The sequence below is a fragment of the Oncorhynchus mykiss genome, chromosome 1 (assembly GCF_013265735.2).
Source record: "Oncorhynchus mykiss isolate Arlee chromosome 1, USDA_OmykA_1.1, whole genome shotgun sequence".
In the NCBI taxonomy this organism is placed as follows: domain Eukaryota; kingdom Metazoa; phylum Chordata; class Actinopteri; order Salmoniformes; family Salmonidae; genus Oncorhynchus; species Oncorhynchus mykiss.
In genome coordinates this window covers 49,784,775-49,810,310 of record NC_048565.1, presented here as the reverse complement: position 1 = coordinate 49,810,310, position 25,536 = coordinate 49,784,775, and the positions used below count along the sequence as shown (strand labels likewise).

Genomic DNA, 25,536 nt, shown 5'->3' with positions numbered 1-25,536 from the left:
GTGTTTTCCACAAGTACATAGAGTAGTCAGCCAAATAGAAGAAGTAGCTGTTTGGGGGGGCTTTTGCCAAATGAGCTCTGTTTTGGTGGTCTCTGGTACATTCTACTGCCTTGACATCTGAAATACACAGCAAAACGATTGAATACTTTATCGAGTTTACAAACATTTGTAGTGGTATTGTGACATGACTTTGCAATTACTGAAAATGTATGAAATCAGTGTATTGTTAGTAGTTTGGGATATTGTCTAGGTCTTTATGATCAGGACTATTAGGGGAAGTAATAGAACATGCAACACTTTTTTAAATATTTAACCGGTCTTCTCTTGATTAAAGTCTTACAGTTTTACTGCAAGATAGGAATTGCCACAATGTTTGTCCTTCAAATAATGTGTTTTATTAAAACCGATAAGCATAGGCTACTTAGTAGTTAACATTTACCTGAGAAGGTATTTGGGAAAGCCTTGCCTTCTACCAGAAGACTGTTTTCATTAGCAACATTGCTAACGGCTACACAAGGTGTTAAACCCATGCACACACACAGGCGGGCAGTCTTGTTGTTTCCTCAGATTGTAGCAGGAAATTTGAATCACTGATTCATTCTGTTCGTGTCTTATGACAAACTTGGGCAAATTTAATAATATTGGGTAACACTTTACTTGACACGCATTGTCATAAAACTGTTGACACGTAGGCTATGGTGTAATGGACTGTTTTGCCATGTGGTAGGGTTTGTAGCTTTTGACAGTCTCATATAGGTGCCTAACCGGCCATAAAATAATGCAATACATTTGAAGTTGGAAGTTTACATACACTTAGGTTGGAGTCATTAAAACTAGTTTTTCAACCACTCCACAAATTTCTTGTTAACAAACTATAGTTTTGGCAAGTCGGTCGGTTATCTACTTTGTGCATGACATAAGTCATTTTCCCAAGAATTGTTTACAGACGTCACACTGCTCAGGAAGGATACGCGTTCTGTCTCCTAGAGATGAACGTACTTTGGTGCGAAAGGTGCAAATCAATCCCAGAACAACAGAAAAGGACCTTGTGAAGATGCTGCCGGAAACGGGTACAAAATTATCTATATCCACAGTTAAACTAATCCTATATCGACATAACCTGAAAGGCCGCTCAGCAAGGAAGAAGCCACTGCTCCAAAACCACCATAAAAAGCCAGACTGTGATTTGCAACTGCACATGGGGACAAAGATCATACTTTTTGGAGAAATGACATCTGAAGCACGGTGGTGGCAGCATCATGTTGTGCTTTGCTGCAGGAGGGACGGGTGCACTTCACAAAATAGATGGCATCATGAGGATGGACAATTATGTGGATAGAGTGAAGCAACATCTCAAGACATTAGTTAGGAAGTTAAAACTTGGTTGCAAATGGGTCTTCCAAATGGACAATGACTGCAAGCATACTTCTAAAGTTGTGGCAAAATGGCTTAAGGACAACAAAGTCAAGGTATTGGAGTGGCCATCACAAAGCCCTGACATCAATCCCATAGAAAATTTGTGGGCAGAACTGAAAAAGCATGTGCAAGCAAGGAGACCTACAAACCTGACTCTGTTACATCAGCTCTGTCAGGAGGAATGGGCCAAAATTCACCCAACTTATTGTGGGAAGCTTGTGGAAGGCTGCCTGAAATGTTTGACCAAAGTTAAACAATTTAAAGGCAAAGCTACCAAATACTAATTGAGTGTATGTAAACCTATGAACCACTGGGAATGTGACAAATGAAATAAATCATTCTCTACTATTATTCTGACATTTCACATTCTTAAAATAAGGTGGAAATCCTAACTGCCCTAAAACTATTAGTAGGATTAAATGTCAGGGATCGTGAAAAACTGAGTTTATATGCGTTTGGCTGAGGTGTATGTAAACTTCCGACTTCAACTGTATACGTTTCATTTAGTACCTTGACTTCTAAGTGCCTTTTCCACTGTGAATCTTGTAACTGTTACGTATGGTTTCCAGGTGTGTGTGTGTGTGAAACAACCTTCCCTTTGGGCGGCTCCTGAGGGCCTCGACCTAGAGCAAAGGTCGGCAAACCTGCTCCTGCGGCACTCCATGTTTTTGATTTAACAGGGCAGGAAGACCAGGTGTGTTGAATTTAGGCACACTGAACTTATCAATTAGCTCAGTTGGTCAGGTGTGGTGCCTAGTTGGAACAAAATCCAGCAGTACCTGCGGCCCTCCAGGAACAGGGTTGTCTACCCCTGACCTAGAGTATCATCTCAACCAATCTTCCTCATTACAAGCACCATCTAATACTTACTATTTTGATGGGATTTGATGGGGATTAATTCCAGGGGCCTTTAGATGAACACACTGTGGCTAATTTCACTATAAATTCCACTAAATCCAACTGACCGATTTTATAATGGTTTCCAAGGCTCTTTTAGTTTTGTTCTTGGATGTTCTGGCAACATGAAAAGGAAAGCCCTACACACTGTATACTGGGTCTTTCTGTCCTGTTCGTGGGTACTAATTAACCCAGCACCTAAGTTTTATTAGGATATGATTGTGCGTATGACTATGACATCTGGCAATATCCCATTCTCTATGTTTCTCATTTTTTGACTTTCTCTCTAGTGTGGACGCCCATTGCTGTGACCGTGGGTTTGGTGGCTGCAGCCACATTATGCAAGGAGCAGGGAATCATAGTCATTGCCATGAGGTGTTTGTTGCACAAGGGGTAAGACACCGCGGGCCAGCGCCGGTAACCTCACTCCACACTGCAACACGCTGTTGCTCCAACCATCACACTGCACGGTCACGCCCTCACTCAAAACCCCAGTAATAGATTTGAGTTATGAGACATTTTTTTTTTTTTTTTTTAACTGGCTGGCTCCCATTTTTACCACAAAAGGGGTACTTGAGATGGAATGATGGTGAGCAGCTGTTTTGTCGGCTATCCTTCCCCTTGATCAAAAATAGACAAATTAGTTACATGACACAAAACCATCAGAGAGCCAAAGCCAGAGGCCTTCATTTTGAAAAAGTTTCCTAACTATTAAAGATTCTTGATTCATCTGGGTATACAGTGCATTCGGAAAGTATTCAGACCCATGACTTTTTCCACATTTTGTTACGTCACAGCCTTATTCTGAAATTGATTCAATTAATGTTTTTCCTCAATCTACACACAATTGATTGACACAGCTAGACAGGTTTTTAGATTTTTTTTTTACAAATGTATAACAAAAAAACTTCTTTACATAATTATTCTGACCCTTTGCTATGAGACTCAATTGATCTCAGGTGCATCCTGTTTCCATTGATCATCCTTGAGATGTTTCGACAACTTGATTGGAGTCCACCTATTGTAAATTCAATTGATTTGACATGATTTGGAGAAGGCACACACCTGTCTACACAAGGTCCCACAGTTGACAGTGCATGTCAGAGCAAAAACCAAGCCATGAAGTCGAAATAATTGTCCGTAGACCTCCGAGACAGGGTTGTGTCGAGGCACAGATCTGGGGAAGGGTCCCAAAAAATGTCTGCAGCATTGAAGGTCCCTTAGAACACAGTGGCCTCCATCATTCTTTAATAGGAGTTTGGAACCACCAAGACTCTTAGAGTTGGCCGCCCGGCCAAACTGAGCAATCTGTGGAGAAGGGCCGTGACCAAGAACCCGATGGTCACTGACAGAGCTCCAGAGTTCCTCTGTAGATTTGGGTGAACCTTCCAGAAGGACAACCATCTCTGCAGCACTCCACCAATCAGGCCTTTGTGGTAGAGTGGCCAGACAGAAGCCACTCCTCAGTAGATGGCATATGACAGCCTGCTTGGAGTTTGCCAAAAGACACCTGAAGGACTCTGATCATGAGAAACAAGATTCTCTGGTCTGATGAATCCAGGATTGAAATATTTGGCCTGAATGCCAAGCGTCACATGTGGAGGAAACCTGGCACCATCCCTACAGTGAAGCATGGTGGTGGCAGCGTCATGCTGAAAGCTGAACGGAGCAAAGTACAGAGAGATCCTTGATGAAAACCTGCTCCAGAGAGCTTAGGACCCCAGACTTTGGCAAAGGTTCACCTTCCAACAGGACAATGAGCCTAAGCACACAGCCAAGAAAATGCAGGAGTGGCTTTGGGACAAGTCTCTGAATGTCCTTGAGTGGTCCAGCCAGAGCCCGGACTAGAACCTGATCTAACAACTCTGGAGAGACCTTAAAATAGCTGTGCAGCGACGCTCCCCACCCAACCTGACAGAGCTTGAGAGGATCTGCAGAGAATAATGTGAGAAACTCCCCAAATACAGGTGTGCCAAGCTTGTAGTGCCATACCCAAGAAGATTTGAGGCTGTAATTTCTGTCAAAGGTGCTTCAACAAAGTACAGAGTAAAGGGTCTGATTACTTATGTAAATGTGATATTTCAGTTTTTTTTTATTTTTTGCAAAAATTTCCAAAATCCTGTTTTTGCTTTGTCGTAATGGGGTGTTGTGTGTAGATTGATAGGAACAAAAGAGGGGTAAAGATGGTTTCCCCTACCCTGTCCTGCAGATACTCCTCAAGCTCGTAATCCTCATCATCAGCACCTTGCTGCTGGTCATCATCAGGGTACAGGTCATCCAATCACAGCTTCCAGTCTTTACCAGGTGGGTGGAGCCGTGGATGTGTTTCCGTGGCAACATACAATTATTATTTTCTATTGAAATCTAGATTCTCTGTTCTGCTCATTGTAGCCCTGCCACTTGGAACAGTACATTGTCTGTTACCCAATCAATGAACATTGTTTGCCCTTAAAAGTGTAGGCCTAGATACAGTGAGAAATAAATCTTGTTTACAAGATCGATTGAGCAACCAAATACATATTGGACCTGCATTTAAGGCGGCAAAATATTTTCTTTGTGGTTTGAAGGGCTGTTGTTGCAGTTCCCGTGATAGCAGGCTCTTCTGATGACTGCTTTCTTAGTGGTGAAAACAACAGCCACAAGTCAAGTGGAAATGGAACACAAATAAGGGCATAATTCACACATGACTAGAGGACAAACTCATTTATATCAGATCTATTATCCATCATTTGATTGCGCAATTTGTCTTAAAAACAAAATAAATTGCATTGCAGTGTGAACATAATGTCACCGCCATCTTTTTGGTGAGTATAGTAATTACAGACCTAACAGGTTTGAGCTGTGCTTTGTGGTGGTGGAAAACATTCCTATGTCATGGCGCCAATGTGCCGACATTCGCTAAAACATTGTTCTCCACATCTGGGAAAGTTACCAGGACCCCATTCCAGAGGACCATTAGCATAGAACAGGCGTGGCCTGGTTTTCACTTTTCCCTAATGGTTACAAGCGGTTACAACTGTCCAGTGTATTTTAAAAGGATACTGAGTACAAAGTGCTAACCACACAGCTTTGTAGTAGTTAGGTCTATTTCCTTGTATTTGAGAGGAGCTAGCTACTGTACCCGGAAACTCCAAGCAATTGCAATAAGCTAACAATAACCTGATGTCAATTATCTTCAAACTTCAAATGCAGAGACATAAATTGTATCCTTGCAGTATTTAATGTTAATATGCGTGGGGATTGGACCTTATCCTATGTCAGTGGTCGGCTGTACATGAAACATGTCTTGCATAATGTAAAGGTTACAACATGTTACAAAGAGGTTACCGTCCAGTGTACATTAAACCATGTATGGGGTTGGGGTCCTAGCCTATGTAATTGGTCATCTATGCAGTGAAATGTGTCTTGTATTTCACAGCTTGAGAGGTTAGTCACTGTGGCCCTGTGACTGGGGTATTTTTTTAGGGAGGCGCAGCGGTTGTTAAAAGTATTGGGAAATAGAACCCGCATTGATGGATATGTTGCAGACATATCTAGAAACTAAGTCCTGGATGATCAGATTCTATAATTCCCCAATAGAATGTGAAATATTGTTTTGGGTTCCAGGTATTAGCCTAAACAAGGTCAGGGAGTCAGAAGAACTCGGGAACATTTTAACATGACATTTTTTATTAATCTCCAATCACAGACATAAACAACCTGATGGCATTTGATGGCATCATGCAGATAACATTCCTAAAGATTAGTTTCTATTAAAATTCTTCATCAATTAATCAACTGGCAGTCTCCAGATTGTATCGCATAATTAGTGTTAGCAGAAAAATAACCAGTTCCCAGACATAACAATGGTGCATATTTGGATAATCACAATATGTATGTGTGGGAGCTAGCAGTAATTGGTTTAACCCTTACAGATTACGTCTGAATGGTGCTCCTCAGAGCCATGGAGGCCCCATCACAAATGGCACCCAATTCCCTATATAATGCACTACTTTTGACCAAAGCCCTATGGGCCCTGGTGAAAAGTAGTGCACTACATTGGAAATTGGGAGCCATTTGTGACACACTATATAATGCTCATGGTCCTGAAGAATGTGAGTCATGAATGCCAGTCCATTCAAAGTTATAAGGGAAAAGGATAAATAGGAGGTAGTGGAGGCTCTACAAAGATGACGGTAGCATACAGTATTTGTGCAAGCATGTTTCTTGAGTGCTAATAAGTGCTGAATTGGCACAAATTGGTTCTCAGAAAAAAAAAAACATCTTCTCATTTACTCCTCTCGTCCACACCCTCCTGGTCTAGTCATGCGTATGCCTCCACTCACCCTCTTTGTGCCTGTTCCACTCTACTCCCTTTCCTTATTCACCTGACATTTGTCTTTCTCTATCACCTCCTCCTTCACCATGTTTGACAACCCAACTTGTATTAATTGTCCACTCACCCTCTCTCTCCCCCTCTTTCGCTCTCTTCCATTTACCATCCAAGATTTATTAACCCAACTTGTCAATTATCCACTCACCCTCTTTCTGACTCTCTCCATGGTTCTCTCTTTCTGACTCTCTCCATGGTTCTCTCTTTCTGACTCTCTCCATGGTTCTCTCTTTCTGACTCTCTCCATGGTTCTCTCTTTCTGACTCTCTCCATGGTTCTCTCCTCTCCATGGTTCTCTCCTTCTCTCCATGGTTCTCTCCTTCTCTCCATGGTTCTCTCCATGATTCTCTTCTCTTCTCTTCTCTCTCCCTGCCTCCCCAGGTTTGACAAACCAGCGGGCGGTGAGCCTGACTCACCCCCTCTCCCCTTCACCTACTGTAACCCCCTCTCCCCTTCACCTACTGTAACCCCATTTTTTTGTCATTATTATTTTTGTTCACCCATTCTCTCTCTCCCTTTCGTTCTTTCTCCTCCATCTCCAGGCTTGACAACCCTGCGGCAGTCAGCCACACTCTGGCCAGGCAGCTGACTTTCAACAACCTACTGCCAGTGAACGCCTGGCTCCTTCTCAACCCATCAGAGCTGTGCTGTGACTGGACAATGGGGACCATTCCTCTGGTGGAGAGCCCTCTGGACCTGAGGAACCTTGCCACCCTGGCCTTCTACAGCCTCCTGGGCCTGCTGGCCTATCGCAGCCTGCGCCACTCAAACTCCTCCGCCAGACCGTCCTCATGGTGAGTGTAGTGAGAGTTTGTGGTTTGTTAAATGTGTCAGTGCTTTAGTTGTGGTTTTGCCAGATCAGATGACATTTATTTTTCTATGTGCGTTTGGCAGCTGACATGGATATTCTTATGTGGTGCGGAAAGTTGTGGAATATTTCTGCTTGTGTTGTTTGTTTTGTCTGCACTAGTATGGTTTGTTTTGTCTGACCTGAAGTTTGCCAGTTGTGACCTTAAATTGTTTGTAAACCTCATATCTATAGGCACACCAAAGACCTCAAACCAGCAGTGTGGAATTCCCATATTGAAGACAAACATTTGACTCACTCTGCTTGTAAAGTGAATGATGACCTCTTGATGTTGGGTTTCACTCGCCTCTGCCTAAGACATAACCCTGCTGTGTTTATAAAGTAAAGATTTGGCCTTGTTTCAAGACGATTCAAATTCTGTCCAACATACAACTAGAGACCTGGGATGTTTTAATATTTTGTCCCAACAGATAGCATTTCTCCGTATCCTCAGCCTGGCTCAGCACAACTAATGTTCTCTTCTGAATGACCCTGCTTGGCAGATTTTGTGCATTGGAAAGTTCAGCAGTGTGGATGCCTGCCCTGAATCTACTACTGTATCCTCTGCCTGCCCATAGATAGAGGAAGAGAAATGGATGGGAGGAGTGTATATTGTGTAACAGACCCATGACTTCTTTCTCCTCACTGTTTTCTCTCTGTGACTCAATATGTGTCAGTGAACTTCCTCACAATGTTGCTTTTACCCTCCCTATGAGACAAAGACCACCACAAATGATCATTTATAATGTTGTAGGGCGACTGCACTTCCTGATTTGGCCTCATTTTTCATCAATGATCATTAAGAAATGCTAGCGGCTATGACTGAAGGCAAACTACAATTGTCTTGGGGGTGTGGTTTGATGTTGGTGTTTCTTGGGTTTGTCTTTGCCATTCAATCACAAACAAGGCCAGTAATGAGTACAGTGAGGTAAGCTAAGTTAGTTTTGCTATGGAGAGAACAAAGTTTTGATGTTGAGGACTTTCTCCCCTCCTGATTGACTTGCCATCTCAGGATGGTCAGCTAATTCAGTTCTAAAGATGGGTTGACTGTTTAGCAACAAAACTGACGTGTGCGCAACTATGTGGCAAACAGACAGGGTTAACTTCGATTGTTGACAACATATAAACTACATTTCATCTGCAATGTTTATTTAAAAACAAATACATTTGCACAGTCAGCTCGTCTCTCAAATACATTGTTACAGTTCTTGGTTAGCTAGGTAGCAAATGTTTTGCCATATTAGCATAGACGTGACATCTGTCAAAACGCTCCTTTGAAGCGTGTTCATCATTTTCTTGACGATTCCTGCACTGACCTTGTACTTAGCTAAGCTGACAACAGCTAGCTAGCATAGCTTGATGATAGCTGCAGCGGCCTATCCTATCTAGCTGATATTTCTCTGTCAAATCAGTTATGTCAAGATAGCAAGATTCCAGTGTCTGGAATGTGTTTCATAAGAAACTTGTTCAACAACACCTTGCTACGAAAGTAGCTTGCAACTTAGTTTCAACGTTTCGTCATGTCATGTTACTGTGGAAACGGTATCAACTGAGAGTCAGCTCAGCTGTCCTACAACACAATATTCTGTTTCGCCTCCTCTCTCCATATGTCCGCTGTTCGATCTTTCCCAGGGGACAAATCCCAGAACTTCATCCTATTTTGTTGCATTACAACCTTTTAAATGGATTTTTATTTGGATTTCATGCAATGGACATACACAAAATATTCAAAATTGGTGAAGTGAAAAAAAAATAAAAAATACTTGTTTCAAAAACGTATAAAATAAATAACAGAAAAGTGGTGCGTGCATACAGTGGGGAGAACAAGTATTTGATACACTGCCGATTTTGCAGCTTTTCCTACTTACAAAGCATGTAGAGGTCTGTAATTTTTATCATAGGTACACTTCAACTGTGAGAGACGGAATCTAAAACAAAAATCCAGAAAATCACACTGTGTGATTTAAGTAATTAATTTGCATTTTATTGCATGACATAAGTATTTGATCACCTACCAACCAGTAAGAATTCCAGCTCTCACAGACCTGTTTGTTTTTCTTTAATTAAGAAGTCCTCCTGTTCTCCACTCATTACCTGTATAAAAGACACCTGTCCACACACTCAATCGAACAGACTCCAACCTCTCCACAATGGCCAAGACCAGAGAGCTGTGTAAGAACATCAGGGTTAAAATTGTAGACCTCCATAAGGCTGGGATGGGCTACAGGACAATAGGCAAGCAGCTTGATGAGAAGGCAACAACTGTTGGCGCAATTATTAGAAAATGGAAGAAGTTCAAGATGACGGTCAATCACCCTCGGTCTGGGGCTCCATGCAAGATCTCACCTCGTCAATGATCATGAGGAAGGTGAGGGATCAGCCCAGAACTACACGGCAGGACCTGGTCAATGGCCTGAAGAGAGCTGGGACCACAGTCTCAAAGAAAACCATTAGTAACACACTACGCGCCATGGATTAAAATCCTGCAGCACACGCAAGGTCCCCCTGCTCAAGCCAGCGCATGTCCAGGCCCGTCTGAAGTTTGCCAATGACCATCTGGATGATCCAGAGGAGGAATGGGAGAAGGTCATGTGGTCTGATGAGATCAAAAAGCTCTATTTTTGTCTCAACTCCACTCGCCGTGTTTGGAGGAAGAAGGAGGAGTACAACCCCACGAACACCATCCCAACCGTGAAGCATGAAGGTGGAAACATCATTCTTTGGGGATGCTTTTCTGCAAAGCGGACAGGACGACTGCACCGTATTGAGGGGAGGATGGATGGGGCCATGTATTATTTTAGTTAATCCCCCCTGCAGAAATCCCCCATAGCCTACTCATTTTAGACCAACAGGAAACATTATTGTTTTGGCTACATTGACGGAGTGTTGCTGTGCTTTATATAGCATCTTCCAAATAATACTACTTGAGTTGCCATTTATGGTTGTTTCCTTTAGATATAGAATGTTTGTCCTGACAGTAGTGCAAATGACATAAAATGCCAGTTTTAGTTAGAATCCAGGCTATAATTTATCTCAACACTTGAGGTGTCATGATAGTGTGGAACATCTGAGTAATTCTTAGCAGTCTGGAACTAGAACATTCATAATCAATCTTTCCTAATATGGGATTAGAACTGTTGAGTTCTCCATGATAGGCTGGGTTTCCAGAACCAGATTAATAGCCTACTTTTAAGTCCTGCACACTTTCAGTTGAATCTCAATTTGAAAGTGCTTTTTTGTCCAGGAATAGGCTTCATCTGGGTGTGGGGAAACCCCCTAGTCCTAAAAGTTGTGCAACTTGAATGAGCTGTTGTGTTGTTGGCCAGTGTTAGTTATCAGCGGTGTTGTAGATTGTAGTCTACTACCAACGGTTCGATTTCGAACACTTTTTCCATTGATATTCAACTAATGTTCCAGATTTTCAAGCTTCTTTTGCAATGAGCAAAGAATGTGTTTTGGTTACTACATGTTTCCATATGTGTTATTTCATACCGTTGATGTCTTCACTTTTTTCTACAATGTAGAAAATCATTTTAAATAAAGAAAAACCCTGGATTGAGTAGGTGTCCAAACTTTTGACTGGTACTGTATGTATATACTGTACCCGTGATATGAAATACATATTTGTTTAGATTAACTTTTCTAGGTGCGGAAGTAAAAGTGGGTTTGGGTAACTCACTAGGGTCTGTAGTATTTACACAATGCTTTCCGAAAGTATTCACACCACTTGACTTTTTCCACATTTTCTTGTGTTACAGTATGCGTTTAAAATGTATTTAAATTGCGATTTTGTGTCACTGGCCTACACACAATACCCCATAATGTCAAAGTGGAATTATGTTTTTTTTTTAAGTTCATAAAAATTCATAAAAAATCCTACAATGTGATTTTCTGGATTTTTTTTTCTCATTTTGTCTGTCATAGTTGAAGTGTACCTATGATAAATTACAGGCCTCTCTCATCTTTTTAAGTGGGAGAACTTGCACAATTGGTGGCTGACTAAATACTTTTTTGCCCCACTGTACATTGAATATCCCTTTGAGCATGGTAAAGTTATTAATTACACTTTGGATGGTGTATCAATACACCAAGTCACGACAAAGATACAGGCGTCCTTCCTAACTCCGTTGCCGGAGAGGAAGGAAACCGCTCTGGGATTTCACCATGAGGCCAATGGTGACTTTTTAAAACAGTTAGAGTTTAATGGCTTTGATAGGAGAAACAGAGGATGGATTAACAACATTGTAGTTTCTCCACAATACTAACCTAATTGACAGAGTGAAAAGAAGGAAGCCTGTACAGAATAAAAAATATTCCAAAGCATGCATCCTGTTTGCAACAAGGCACTAAGGTAAAACTGAAAAAAGAAATGTCCTGAACACAAAGTGTTATGTTTGGGGTAAATCCAACACAACACGAAGTACCACTCTTCATATTTTCAAGCATGATAGTGGCTGCATCATGTTATGGGTATGCTTGTCATCAGCAAGGACTCCCTTTTTTTAAATAAAAATAAACAGAATAGGCAAAATCCTAGAGGAAAATCTGGTTCAGTCTGCTTTCCAACAGACACTGGGATACAAATTCACCTTTCTGCAGGAAAATAACCTAAAACACAAGCCCAAATATATGCTGGAGGAGTTTACCAAAATTATATTGAATGTTTTTAATTGTGTGTAAATTGGTGAATTTTATTATTTATTTAACATGCATCAGGTCTAGCATTTTGGCTAGACAAATCAAATACACTGTACAAATATATAAATTATATAAACTCAACATGCAACAATTTCAACGATTTTACTAGGTTACAGTTCATGATTGGGACTCCCATAGGGCGGTGCACTATTGGCCCAGAATCGTCCAGTTTTGACCGGTGTAGGCCGTCATTGTAAATAAGAATTTGTTCTTAACTGACAAGCCTAGTAAAATTAAGGTTAAATTAAAAATAAATAAAAAATGTGTGTGTGTGTGTGTGTGTGTGTGTATATACATTGCTCCAAAAAATAAAGGGAACACTAAAATAACACATCCTAGATCTGAATGAATGAAATATTCTTATTAAATACTTTTCTTTACATAGTTGAATGTAAACAAAATCACACAAATTATCAATGGAAATCAAATTTATCAACCCAGGGAGGTCTGGATTTGGAGTCACACTCAAAATTAAAGTGGAAAACCACACTACAGGCTGATCCAACTTTGATGTAATGTCCTTAAAACAAGTCAAAATGAGGCTCAGTAGTGTGTGTGGCCTCCACGTGCCTGTATGACCTCCCTACAACGCCTGGACATGCTCCTGATGAGGTGGGGGATGGTCTCCTGAGGGATCTTCCTCCCAGACCTGGACTAAAGCATCCACCAACTCCTGGACAATCTGTGGTGCAATGTGGTGTTGGTGGATGGAGCGAGACATGATGTTCCAGATGTGCTCATTTGGATTCAGGTCTCGGGAACGGGCGGGCCAGTCCATAGCATCAATGCCTTCCTTTTGCAGGAACTGCTGACACACTCCAGCCACGAGGCCTAGCATTGACTTGCATTAGGAGGAACCCAGGGCCAACCGCACCAGCATATGGTCTCACAAGGGGTCTGAGGATCTCATCTCGGTACCTAATGGCAGTCAGGCTACCTCTGGCGAGCACATGGAGAGCTGTGTGGCCCCCCAAATAAATGCCACCCCACACCATGACTGACCCACCGCCAAAACGTTCATGCTGGAGGATGTTGCAGGCAGCAGAACATTCTCCACGGCGTCTCCAGACTGTCACATGTGCTCAGTGTGAACCTGCTTTCATCTGTGAAGAGCACAGGGCGCCAGTGGCGAATTTGCCAATCTTGGTGTTATCTGGCAAATGCCAAACGTCCTGCACGGTGTTGGGCTGTAAGCACAACCCCCACCTGTGGACGTCGGGCCCTCAAACCACCCTCATGGAGTCTGTTTCTAACCTTTTGAGCAGACACATGCACATTTGTGGCCTGCTGGAGGTCATTTTGCAGGGCTCTGGCAGTGTTCCTCCTGCTCCTCCTTGCACAAATGCGGAGGTAGCGGTCCTGCTGCTGGGTTGTTGGCCTCATCCACGTCTCCTGATGTACTGGCCTGTCTCCTGGTAGCGCCTCCATGCTCTGGACACTACGCTAACAGACACAGCAAACCTCTTGCCACAGCTCACATTGATGTGCCATCCTGGATGAGCTGCACTACCTGAGCCACTTGTGTGGGTTGTAGACTCCGTCTCATGCTACCACTAGAGTGAAAGCACTGCCAGCATTCAAAAGTGACCTAAACATCAGCCAGGAAGCATAGGAACTGAGAAGTGGTCTGTGGTCACCACCTGCTGAACCACTCCTTTATTGGGGATGTCTTGTTAATTGCCTATAATTTCCACCTGTTGTCTATTCCATTTGCACAACAGCATGTGAAATATATTGTCAATCAGTGTTGCTTCCTAAGTGGACAGTTTGATTTCACAGAAGTGTGATTGACTTGCACAGATTTACATTGTTACAGAGTTACATTGTGTTGTTTAAGTGTTCCCTTTATTGTTTTGAGCAGTGTATTTATTTGAGGCAGTATTCTAGTAACATCATGATGCCGTAGGTTAGAGTTCACCAGCCCACTTACACCTATAGCCTATCAATGGTTATCATGGTGATTACAGCGCTTTTCTTCAACTCACCCTGGTCGCAATGAATCTATGTTTCCATCTTGGACTTGGGTTTTTGGACTGAAAGTAGCAGGGTTATGGGTTTGGGTTTTTGTGATATTTTAAAAATCAAAGTCCCGCAACACTTCGTATGACCTCTGTTTTTTACTCACCTGTTTTGTATTCTAGGGACTCTAGTGAGTAGACTGGACCCTGGTTTTATGGACACGTAGTCAGTCGTTTTTCCTGAACAGTGCAAAATACAGTAAGAGTTTTCTTAAACATTACATTTCAAAACTGCATCCTTGAACATTCTTACCAATAAATTAACAAAAATCATAGAATCAAAATAATGATTTTTTTCACATTTTCATTCTATATTTTTTACATTTCTTACATGAATGTTATGTTGATTTATCTTACCATCCAGGTCCCCACTTGGGCATTTTGTACACTACCGTTCAAAGGTTTGGCGTCACTTAGAAATGTCCTTGACTGAAAAACAGCTTCTATCTCAAGGCCATCAGACTGTTAAACAGCCACCACTAACATTGAGTGGCTGCTGCCAACATACTGACTCAACTCCAGCCACTTTAATAATGGAAATTGATGTAAAAATGTATCACTAGCCACTTTAAACAATGCCACTTGATATAATGTTTACATACCCTACATTACTCATCTCATATTTATATACTGTACTCTGTGGTAGGACTGATGTCTGCTAAACGAACAAGTTGATTTCATTGGCATGGCGCAGCTACGAATCTCAGATAAATACAACTCAATCTGTTCGCTTTAAATAAATTGCATTGTTTTTTTTATGACCTTCCTAAACAAAATATGAACGGGTTTATTTGTGATTGTGTATATTAACACTAGAATGGCGGAGTGTAACATGTCTCAAAACGAATTTAAATGTTTAATTACTCTAACAATGGCAAAGTAATGTCCCCCTTGTCCTTCGCTTTTCCTATATAAGTCTATACAACACATTGTCATTGTTAGAATCTTAATATCGCAAACAGAACTGGAGTTATAACCAGTTTTAGGAGGGCATGTCACTTTTCTGAATGATCTTCCCCAGCCTGCTCCGCTCCTTCTCCGATAGTTGAAATGAACAATGCATAATTATGTAATCACCAATTGTGAATGAAGAACAGGGCGGCCATTGTATTCAGGCCTATTGTATTAAATCTATTCTAATTATAATCTCAAAACGTTGTACCCGAAACCAGTCCACCAAATCCAAGCAGTTTCATTAGTCTACTCTAGGCCGACTTGGAGTAAGCTACACAGTGAGCGTGCATAATTTACAATGGGACCAAGACGAATGGATGCACATGCTGTGTTAGTGTTGCTACAAGATCTGAATAACAACGACTCGGATGGCAGAGAAGAAATAGATCATGACATCTATGATGATTATTATTCTGATTGATACTGAATGGCTTTCCATATCTGGGAAAGGAGCCACATCGGGCAGCGGGTGAGCAGGTTTCGGGTAATGTTTCTGATCAGATGGCACAGCTGTACTAGCTGAAAGGAGGAACTTGCCGCTGGCCTGTTGCTGTGTTTTACAACACGCACACGTGTTGTTCAAGCAGTGCATGAACAACACCCATGAGACCAGAAGAGACTTCATCATGAGTCTGGCACACAGGCTGCGTGAGAGACATGAGGTCCAAGTAAAGATTCCTTGCGTGCCAAATTGTGCACTGCTTTCGTGGAGCAGAAGCTGCAAGGTTGGCAGATGCCTGTGCCTGAAATGGTACCACAACGTAAAGTTTGATCTTTTACAGTTTACAATACAAGGTTATCCTGATATATGCCTAATCCTCTCCAAATTCAGTCCACTGAAGCTATTGCTTCATTGTAAACCACATTTTGCTGCCTTTTTGTACTTCTAAAATCTGATTTTAAAATACTCTGTCAAGCTAGTTATTGAGAGTTCAAATGGGGGCCACGTTAAATCAGAAAGCAGGCAGGCAAACTGCCTGTGGATATGTTTGACACCCCTGGTTATTTTGTGGTTAGCTAACCATTTAACATAACGCACTGCTGAATTTCACAGTCACACAATCTCACTTTTAAACTCAATATGACATTCAGTCATTGGATTACTGCATTGTTGGGTTAAGAGCTTGCAAGAAAGGCATTTCACAAGTGACATTAACTTCGAACTTGGCAGTCAGTCATTGAATTGCATACTGCACACCTATTCCTCTAGGCTAGTACCTCTAGGCTTAGGCATTTGTAGTAAATGCTACGGCTAACAACTCATTATGTCATGTCTGATTTGCATTTCTTATATATGCCATTTAGCAGATGCTTTTATCCAAAGCGACTTACGTTCATGCGTGTATACATTTTACATATGGGTGGTCCCGGGAACTGAACCCACTATCCTGGCGTTGCAAGCACCATGCTCTACCAACTGCACTACAGAGGACCACATTTCTTCTTCCTTTCTTGAGGGCATGAGGCAATTAAAGTAACATGCATTGCATTCCCTGCCAAGTGTTTCTCTGTGCCCATTGTTTTCCCCCTAGTTCACAAGCAGTGCAAAGCTTTAAAACATCTCCTAGGTTTCCAATGAAAATGATTCTGTATTCATAACAAATAAAAGATAAGGAAGTGAGAGTGACATGCACGCCAGGCAAATTTAACCTTGCTTAAAGCCGTACTCCGGGAACTTTGGTGACTACTAATGATCTGTTAATCCTTCCGCTTTGGGCTGGATGTGTCAATGAAGTTCATACATGCATCGATAAGCAGAATAAGTCTTACCTCAATTAGCCACGAAATCCCTAGTTTGAAGGCGACTGTTTTTCTGGAAGCTGTGCTGCGCCATTTCTCCTTCATTTTCCTCCCGTGCGTGCCGGCCCCATATCAATTTGAGTTGTACCAGTGAGCTTCAGCCCCTCGCCATTTGAGTGACGTCTAGCAAGAGGCACACACAGCAGAGCGGGAGAGAGCAATGCCGTGGGGCACATACTGTATCTGCGCATATGTAACATGGTGCTCAATCTTCAGGGACCACTTTTGGCTCGGGAGCGCTACTTTCAGAACTGCTGTCTAAAAAATATACAAAAGGGATCTCTTTAATCTATCATGTAGATATGCTGACTGGTAATGCAAGGGAGAGTGCTCTGCTGATATGGTGTGCGAACTGATAAGTCACTCTTCTAACATGCTTGTCTTGGTGTCCTCCGATCAACCTGAAATGGTCACTTATAACGAACTATAGCATATAGTTGGGAAAACTCTAGCTTGCCTTGTATGTATGTATGCTAACATGTAATGTAAAGTGTTCAACTGATATTGTGTGTGTACTGAGTATATGAGTCCCAACAGCTAAATCTTTGAGTGTTCAAAACTCTTTCCATAACAGACTGACCAGGTGAAAGCTATGATCCCTTATGCTATGCCACCTGTTAAATCCACTTCAATCAGTGTAGATGGAGGCAGGTTATATTGTTATTTTTAAGCCCCGAGACAATTGTAACATGGATTGCGTGTATGTGTCATTCAGAGGATGAATGGGCAAGACAAAATATTTAAGTGCCTTTGAACGGGCTATGGTAGTAGGTGTCAGGCGCACCGGTCTGAGTGTGTCAACAACTGCAACGCTGCTGGGGTTTTCACACTCAACAGTTTCCCGTGTGTATCAAGAATGGTCCACCAACCAAAGGACATCCAGAAATCTTGGCACAAGTGTGGGAAACATTGGTGTCAACATGGTCCAGCATCCCTGTGGAACACTTTTGACACCTTGTAGAGTCCATGCCCCTATGAATTGTTCTCAGGTCAAAGGGGGGTGCAACTCAATATTAGGAAGGTGTTCCTAATGTTTTGTTCACTGCAGAATGGGTGCTCTATGTCCCCAGTATGGGATTCTGTGTTCTCGTGGCACACGGCTTCAGGATTGTCCCCCCACAAAGGGTGGGTAGTACAGTAGTTAGCTTGGTCCCAGATCTGTTTGTGTTGTCTTTACAACAATGACCAAAGATGACACAAATGCATCTGGGGCCATTTGGAGTGAGTAGTAACCTTCCAACACAAACTCCCATAGGGTGTAATGGGGTATTAAACATCTCCAAAGCATAAAATAAGCACTTTAACAATGGACCACTCTCAGGGGCGGTATACCGGAAACTGATAATAAACTTAGTCTTGGACTAAGAAGCACTTTCAATTATCCAAGACTAGGCTTAAAGACCCAATGCAGTCGTTTGTGCTGTATATCAATATCAAACCATTTCTGGGTAACAATGAAGTTACTGTAATAGTTGTCCATTAAAATGGAAAAAATGTCTCTGCCAAGAATTTAGCTGCAACTGTCTGGGAGTGGTCTGAATGGGATGCTATTGGCAGAAAGGTTTGGAACCTTTGTTATTCGTCTACACTGAGTACACAAAACATTAAGAACACCTGCTCTTTCCTTGACATAGACTGACCAGGTGAAAGCTATGATTCCTAATTGATGTTACTTGTAAAATCCACTTTAAATCAGTGTAGATGAAGGGAAGGAGACAAGTTAAAGAAGGTATATTCAGCGTATTAACTAATTTTCTGCCTGGTGGTGTCACCAGGCAAGCCGAAACTCCCGCCCATGCAAACAGGCTAATTATAAGGTCCTTTGTAGATTCCAGCAACTATCTGGAAATAACACTGATCAAACGGTGGCCGCGATAATGCAGAATTTTGCATGGCCCCTGTCAAATTTTGTCACACTTTTACAGTGTTAGTTTCGTCAGCTGTTGTATAATATGATACAAAACAAGAAAAACTGACCTTTTAATCTGTGTCCAGGAAACGAGCCCTCAGTGTCTCTCTTCAGCCACAATTTCAAACAAAATTGTACGAACTAGACAGCATTATCAATTTGGGGGGTATTATTTGGGTGATTTACAGTCTTTTAACAGAATCAAAATGTGTCTTTTTTACTTTTTCCCTTTTATTGACCAGACACATGAAGAAAATTTCCTGGCTGATGATTGGAGTGCTCCTCACCACACACACAGTCAAGACCTTCAACAGAAACTGGGACTGGAAATCTGAATACACACTTCCTCTGCCCTGAAAGTATGCCATCCTGATCTCCTCATACTTGGCCTCATTTAAAATAAACTCTCCGATTGTTCTTATGGTCCGTTGTCCCCCCCCCCCCCCCCAAAAAAAAATGTTGAACCATTTTTTTTAAGCTAAACACATTCAGTTGTATTTCTTTCTTTCTTTATATTCATGATTCTGGGAGAGAACGTATAGTCCTAGGCAATGCTGTTGGTTCATTGATTGTGCAGGGCAGCTTACAGAGTTAGACTACAATAGTGAATTTGTATTTGATTTTGAATAGCCTAGTAATAGGGATTTTTTTTTTTTTATAATTGCATATTTAATAAGGTGACACATTAGGCTACATTTAGTTACATAATATCTCACCACTGTGCGTCTTCCCCTTTCTTAAGCGCGCAGAAAGAGGAGCTGTCAACAGTTGAATGAAAGGTTGTGTCATGAAAACATGTTACGTTCACGAAACAGATTTCACTTGGTTTCCCAAATTAAGCACTGGGTAGCTGCAGGTACAGGGTTGGGAAGCCCAGAGGATACAGTTTGGGTGGAAAATCACCTGTCGCTCAATGCTGCATGCTCCTCAAACAGTGGTTGATGCTTGGAGTGAAATAACCGGAGTAACGAACAACATGCATGAAAAAAAAAAAAAAATTTTACCCCTTTTTCTCCCCAATTTCGTGGTATCCATTTGTTGTAGTAGCTACTATCTTGTCTCATCGCTACAACTCCCGGGCCCGGGAGAGACGAAGGTTGAAAGTCATGCGTCCTCCGATACACAACCCAACCAAGCTTCTTAGCACAGCGCACATCCAACCCGGAAGCCAGCCGGAGGAAACACTTTGGTTAGCGTACGCTGCGCCCAGCCCGCCACACCCCTACCGACCAAGCCCTCCCTAACCCGGGCGACGCTAGGTTAATTGTGCGTCGCCCCACGGACCTCCCGGTCGCGGCCGGTTACGACAGAGCCTGGGCGCGAACCCAGGGACTCTGATGGCACAGCTGGCGCTGCAGTACAGCGCCCTTAACCACTGCGCCACCCGGGAGGCCAGACAATCTCTTTTTAACATATTAGTAAAGATAGTAGTACATTGAGAATAGTCTGATGGGTGATAATACGATCACTTGATGAGAGAACAGTGTGTGTCGCCTGACTTTCTCAAATCATCAATAGCCTTCAGTCGCATCATGCAGCCCATATGTTTTAATTTAAGACATTCTAAGGTTTGTATCATTAACAACTAAAGTTACCAAATAACTATACATCTAGCGCAGTGTATAGGACCTGTTTCAAATGACCACTTTTACTCTCAACATAGACTTCACATGCTCATTTGGTCCGGAGTGGGAAAAATATCCTATTTTATTCAGATAAATTCAATTATATTCTTCATAATATAAAATAATGACACGGGACTTATAAGCATATCTTGTCTGCTAAATGAACAAGCCTACAGCCTATGGCATAACAGAGTAATAGGCCAACCCATGTTGTGTTAATCTGTAAAATGGCATAGAATCAGCTTTATCCCCTCTGTCGAAGACGCTTGGAGCTTCTTCTTTAATATTTTCAATGGTATTGTTAACAAACACGCCCCCATAAAGAAAATGAGAATTAAAAACAAGTTCAGCCTCTGGTTTGACCGTGATCTTGCAGAGTTACTTCACCTCAAGAATTGCATTTGGCGAAAGGCTTGGCACACGCTGACTGGCTCTCGTTCAGGCAAATGAGAAATAAGTGCACTCAGGCTATCCGGAAGGCCAAAGTTAGTTACTTTAAGGAGCCATTCTTTCTCTGTGGGTCTAATCCCAAGAAGTTCTGGAAAACGGCTAAAGACCTGGAGAATAACCCTCCTCCTCATAGCTGCCCATGTCCCTTAATGTTGATTATGTGGTTGTTACTGACAAGAAGCACATGGCTGAGGTCTTTAATCACCACTTCATTAAGTCAGGATTCCTATTTGACTCAGCCATGCCTCCCTTCCCGCCCAACATTTCCTTATCTCCCACCCCTTCTAATGCGACTATCCCCGATGCTTCTCCCTTTTTTTCCCCCCTGCCACGCTACAACATTTCTCCCTCCAGGCAGTCACTGAGTCCGAGGTGCTAAAGGAGCTCCTTAAACTTGACCTCAAAAAAACATCTGGGTCAGATGGTTTAGACCCTTTATTCTTTAAGGTTGCTGCCCCTATCATCGCCAAGCCTATCTCCAAACTTTTTAACTTGTCGCTCCTTTCTGGGGAGGTTCCCATTGCTTGGAAGGCAGCCACTGTTCATCCTTTATTTAAAGGGGGAGATCAAGCTGATCCTAAATGTTATATTTCTATTTTGCCCTGTTTATGAAAAGTGTTCTCCCTGGTATGCAATCTGGTTTCCACTCAGGTTATGGATGTGTCACTGCAACCTTAAAGGTCCTCAATGATGTCACAATATTGTGCTGCTATTTTGATACGGTAGACAATTCCATTCTTGTGGGCCGCCTAAGGAGTATTGGTGTCTCTGAGGGGTCCTTGGCCTGGTTTGCTAACTACCTCTCTCAAAGATTGCAGTGTATAAAGTCAGAAAATCTGCTGTCTCAGCCACTGCCTGTCACCAAGGGAGTACCCCAAGGCTCAATCCTAGGCCCCATGCTCTTCTCAATTTACATCAACAACATAGCTCAGGCAGTAGGAAGCTCTCTCATCCATTTATATGCAGATGATACAGTCTTATACTCAGCTGGCCCCTCCCCGGATATGTGTTAAATGCTCTACATCTACGCTACAACAAAGCTTTCTTATTGTCCAACAAGCTTTCTCTACCCTTAACCTTGTTCTGAACACCTCCAAAACAAAGGTCATGTAGTTTGGTAAGAAGAATGCCCCTCTTCCCACAGGTGTTATTACTACCTCTGAGGGTTTAGTACTTGGGAGCACTGTCCTTCTCTCAGCACATATCAAAAGTGCAGGCTTAAAGTTAAATCTAGACTTGGTTTCCTCTATCGTAATCGCTCCTCTTTCACCCCAGCTGCCAAACTAACCCTGATTCAGATGACCATCCTACCCATGCTAGATTACAGAGACATAATTTGAGACCGTCAGTGTTTTGCATGACAATAACTGTCTGACAAAATGTAATGACCGCCACAGAGTTCATCAATCTTCTTTGTAATACAATATAATTACAACATAAATACACAGTATATTGTAATTATATTGAGAAAGACAAAGAAATGGAGCTTGTAATTATTTTTTATTTTCTATTGATTGCATCGTCTCCCCTCAGGTCAACAAGAACAATGCCAAGCTATGGAACAATGTTGGCCATGCTCTGGAAAATCAAAACAATTACGAAAAAGCTCTGAGATATTTCCTTCAGGACACCCACATCCAACCAGGTAAGACAGACTTATCACCCTCCCATTAAATTACTGTCTGCTGGACTTCAAAGCTATGGTAGAAGATGAAACGATGACAAGATACCATTGATTTTGATCAATATAATATAGTTGAGTCTGCTCAATGGTGTTATTGTGGCAAACATTGATGTATTGTGTGAAACGGGCCGTATTGGCTGTGCTCCTTCTCCAACTGTGTTTTCAATTGAATCACGCAAAACTTTACTAAATCGATTATACTGCTACAGACAGAAGTGGCATTGACCATGGAAATGAGGGTTGTGTCCCATATGGCACCCTATTCCCTATATAGTGTACTATTTTTGATATAGTCCATGGCTCTTGGGACGGACCCAAGAATTATTGTTCAGTAAAGCCATTCAAATAAATCCATGTCTCCCAGATATTATTGCTGGCTGAGTAGAGATGTTCCAGACTCCTCAGGTCAGTTGGAGTGTGGAGAGAGCAGTTGGTGTGTCTACACAACAAAAACACAATGCTTAAATGTTCACAGGGAAATGTTCACACTTAACATGTGTGATTGACCTTATATCAACCAATTTATAGATCTCAAATTAGGGCTGAATGCCATACAGTCTAATTTAAAGTGGGGATTAACTGTCATGCAAGTCAACATGTGTGACCGGGCTGACTCTCATAGAACTCAGTATTTAGTGACAACGCCTTTCATGGAACTCAACACGTGTGACTATGTGTAGGACATACAGTGTAACGGAGCTGACTCATACGTAGTGTGAGTGTGTGACATGGTTGACTTGTAGAGCTTAACATTTGTCTGTCCTCATAGAAATTGTGACTGCAGGCAAGGGAAGCAAATTCATATACTGGTAGGCTAATCTAAAGTATAGTACTATGTAACCAACCCTCCATATATGCCTGTCCTCTACCAACATGGCTTGTGCATACAGGTCATGTCATGGAGCAGGAAACATGTACAGTCAGTCGCTAGTGAAAGTCTACACACCCCTTGCACAGTCTTCACATTTTCTTGCCTTAAAATTGGATTAAATTAGATTTTTTTACCTACTGATCTACACAACATACTCCATATTTTCAAAGTGAAAAAAAAATTAAATACATTTTCAACCAATAAAAAAATAAATAATAATAAAGATGCCTTAATTGCGTATAGTACTGTGAAAAAGTTTTTGTACCCCTTTGTCACGCCCTGACCTTAGAGCCTTTTTATGTCTCTATTTGGTTTGGTCAGGGTGTGATTTGGGTGGGCATTGTCTGTTGTATTTCTTTGTGTTTGGCCGAGTGTGGTTCCCAATCAGAGGCAGCTGTCTGTCGTTGTCTCTGATTGGGAATCAAACTTTGGTAGCCTTTTTCCCACCTATGTTGTGGGATCTTGTTCTTGTATTGTTGCTGTTGAGCCCTACAAGGCTGTACGTTTCATTGGTTCTCTCTCTTGTATTTCCTGGTTAACATTAAAGAATATGAGTAACCCACCTCACGCTGCATCTTGGTCTCATTTGAACGACTAATTTTTTCTACTTTTGCATATTTTTTTCTACTGAATGTTATTAGATTTTCAACCAAAACCTAATATTAGATAACTCAGGGAACCTGAGTGAACAAATAACACATCAATTGCATACTTATTTAATAAACAAAGTTATGCAACACCCAATGCCCCTTTGTGAAAAAAGTAATTGCCACCCTACACTCAGATGGTTGTGTCACCCTTAGCAGCAATGACTCCAACCAAACACTTACTGTAGGTGTTAAGTCTCTCACGTCACCGTGGAGAAATTTTGGCCCACTCTTCCATGCAGAACTGCTTTAACTCCCAACGTTTGTGGGTTTTCAAGCATGAATCAAATCAAATTGTATTAGTCACATGTGCCGAATACAACAGGTAGACCTTACAGTGAAATACTTACTTACAAGCCCCTAGTCAACAATGCAGTTAAAAATATGAGTAAGAATAAGAAATAAAAGTAACAAGTAATTAAAGAGCAGCAGTAAATTAACAATAGTGAGACTATACACAGTGGGGTACCGGTTAATCTAGGTAATATGTACAGTGCCTTGCGAAAGTATTCGGCCCCCTTGAACTTTGCGACCTTTTGCCACATTTCAGGCTTCAAACATAAAGATATAAAACTGTATTTTTTTGTGAAGAATCAACAACAAGTGGGACACAATCATGAAGTGGAACGACATTTATTGGATATTTCAAACTTTTTTTAACAAATCAAAAACTGAAAAATTGGGCGTGCAAAATTATTCAGCCCCTTTACTTTCAGTGCAGCAAACTCTCTCCAGAAGTTCAGTGAGGATCTCTGAATGATCCAATGTTGACCTAAATGACTAATGATGATAAATACAATCCACCTGTGTGTAATCAAGTCTCTGTATAAATGCACCTGCACTGTGATAGTCTCAGAGGTCCGTTAAAAGCGCAGAGAGCATCATGAAGAACAAGGAACACACCAGGCAGGTCCGAGATACTGTTGTGAAGAAGTTTAAAGCCGGATTCGGATACAAAAAGATTTTCCAAGCTTTAAACATCCTAAGGAGCACTGTGCAAGCGATAATATTGAAATGGAAGGAGTATCAGACCACTGCAAATCTACCAAGACCTGGCCGTCCCTCTAAACTTTCAGCTCATACAAGGAGAAGACTGATCAGAGATGCAGCCAAGAGGCCCATGATCACTCTGGATGAACTGCAGAGATCTACAGCTGAGGTGGGAGACTCTGTCCATAGGACAACAATCAGTCGTATATTGCACAAATCTGGCCTTTATGGAAGAGTGGCAAGAAGAAAGCCATTTCTTAAAGATATCCATAAAAAGTGTTGTTTAAAGTTTGCCACAAGCCACCTGGGAGACACACCAAACATGTGGAAGAAGGTGCTCTGGTCAGATGAAACCAAA

The 25,536-nt window shown here is 41.8% G+C and overlaps 1 pseudogene; it reads left to right on the top strand.

Annotated features, from left to right (window-relative positions):
• LOC110532387 overlaps positions 1-25,536 on the top strand; it is a 58,978-nt pseudogene that overhangs the window by 12,662 nt on the left and 20,780 nt on the right.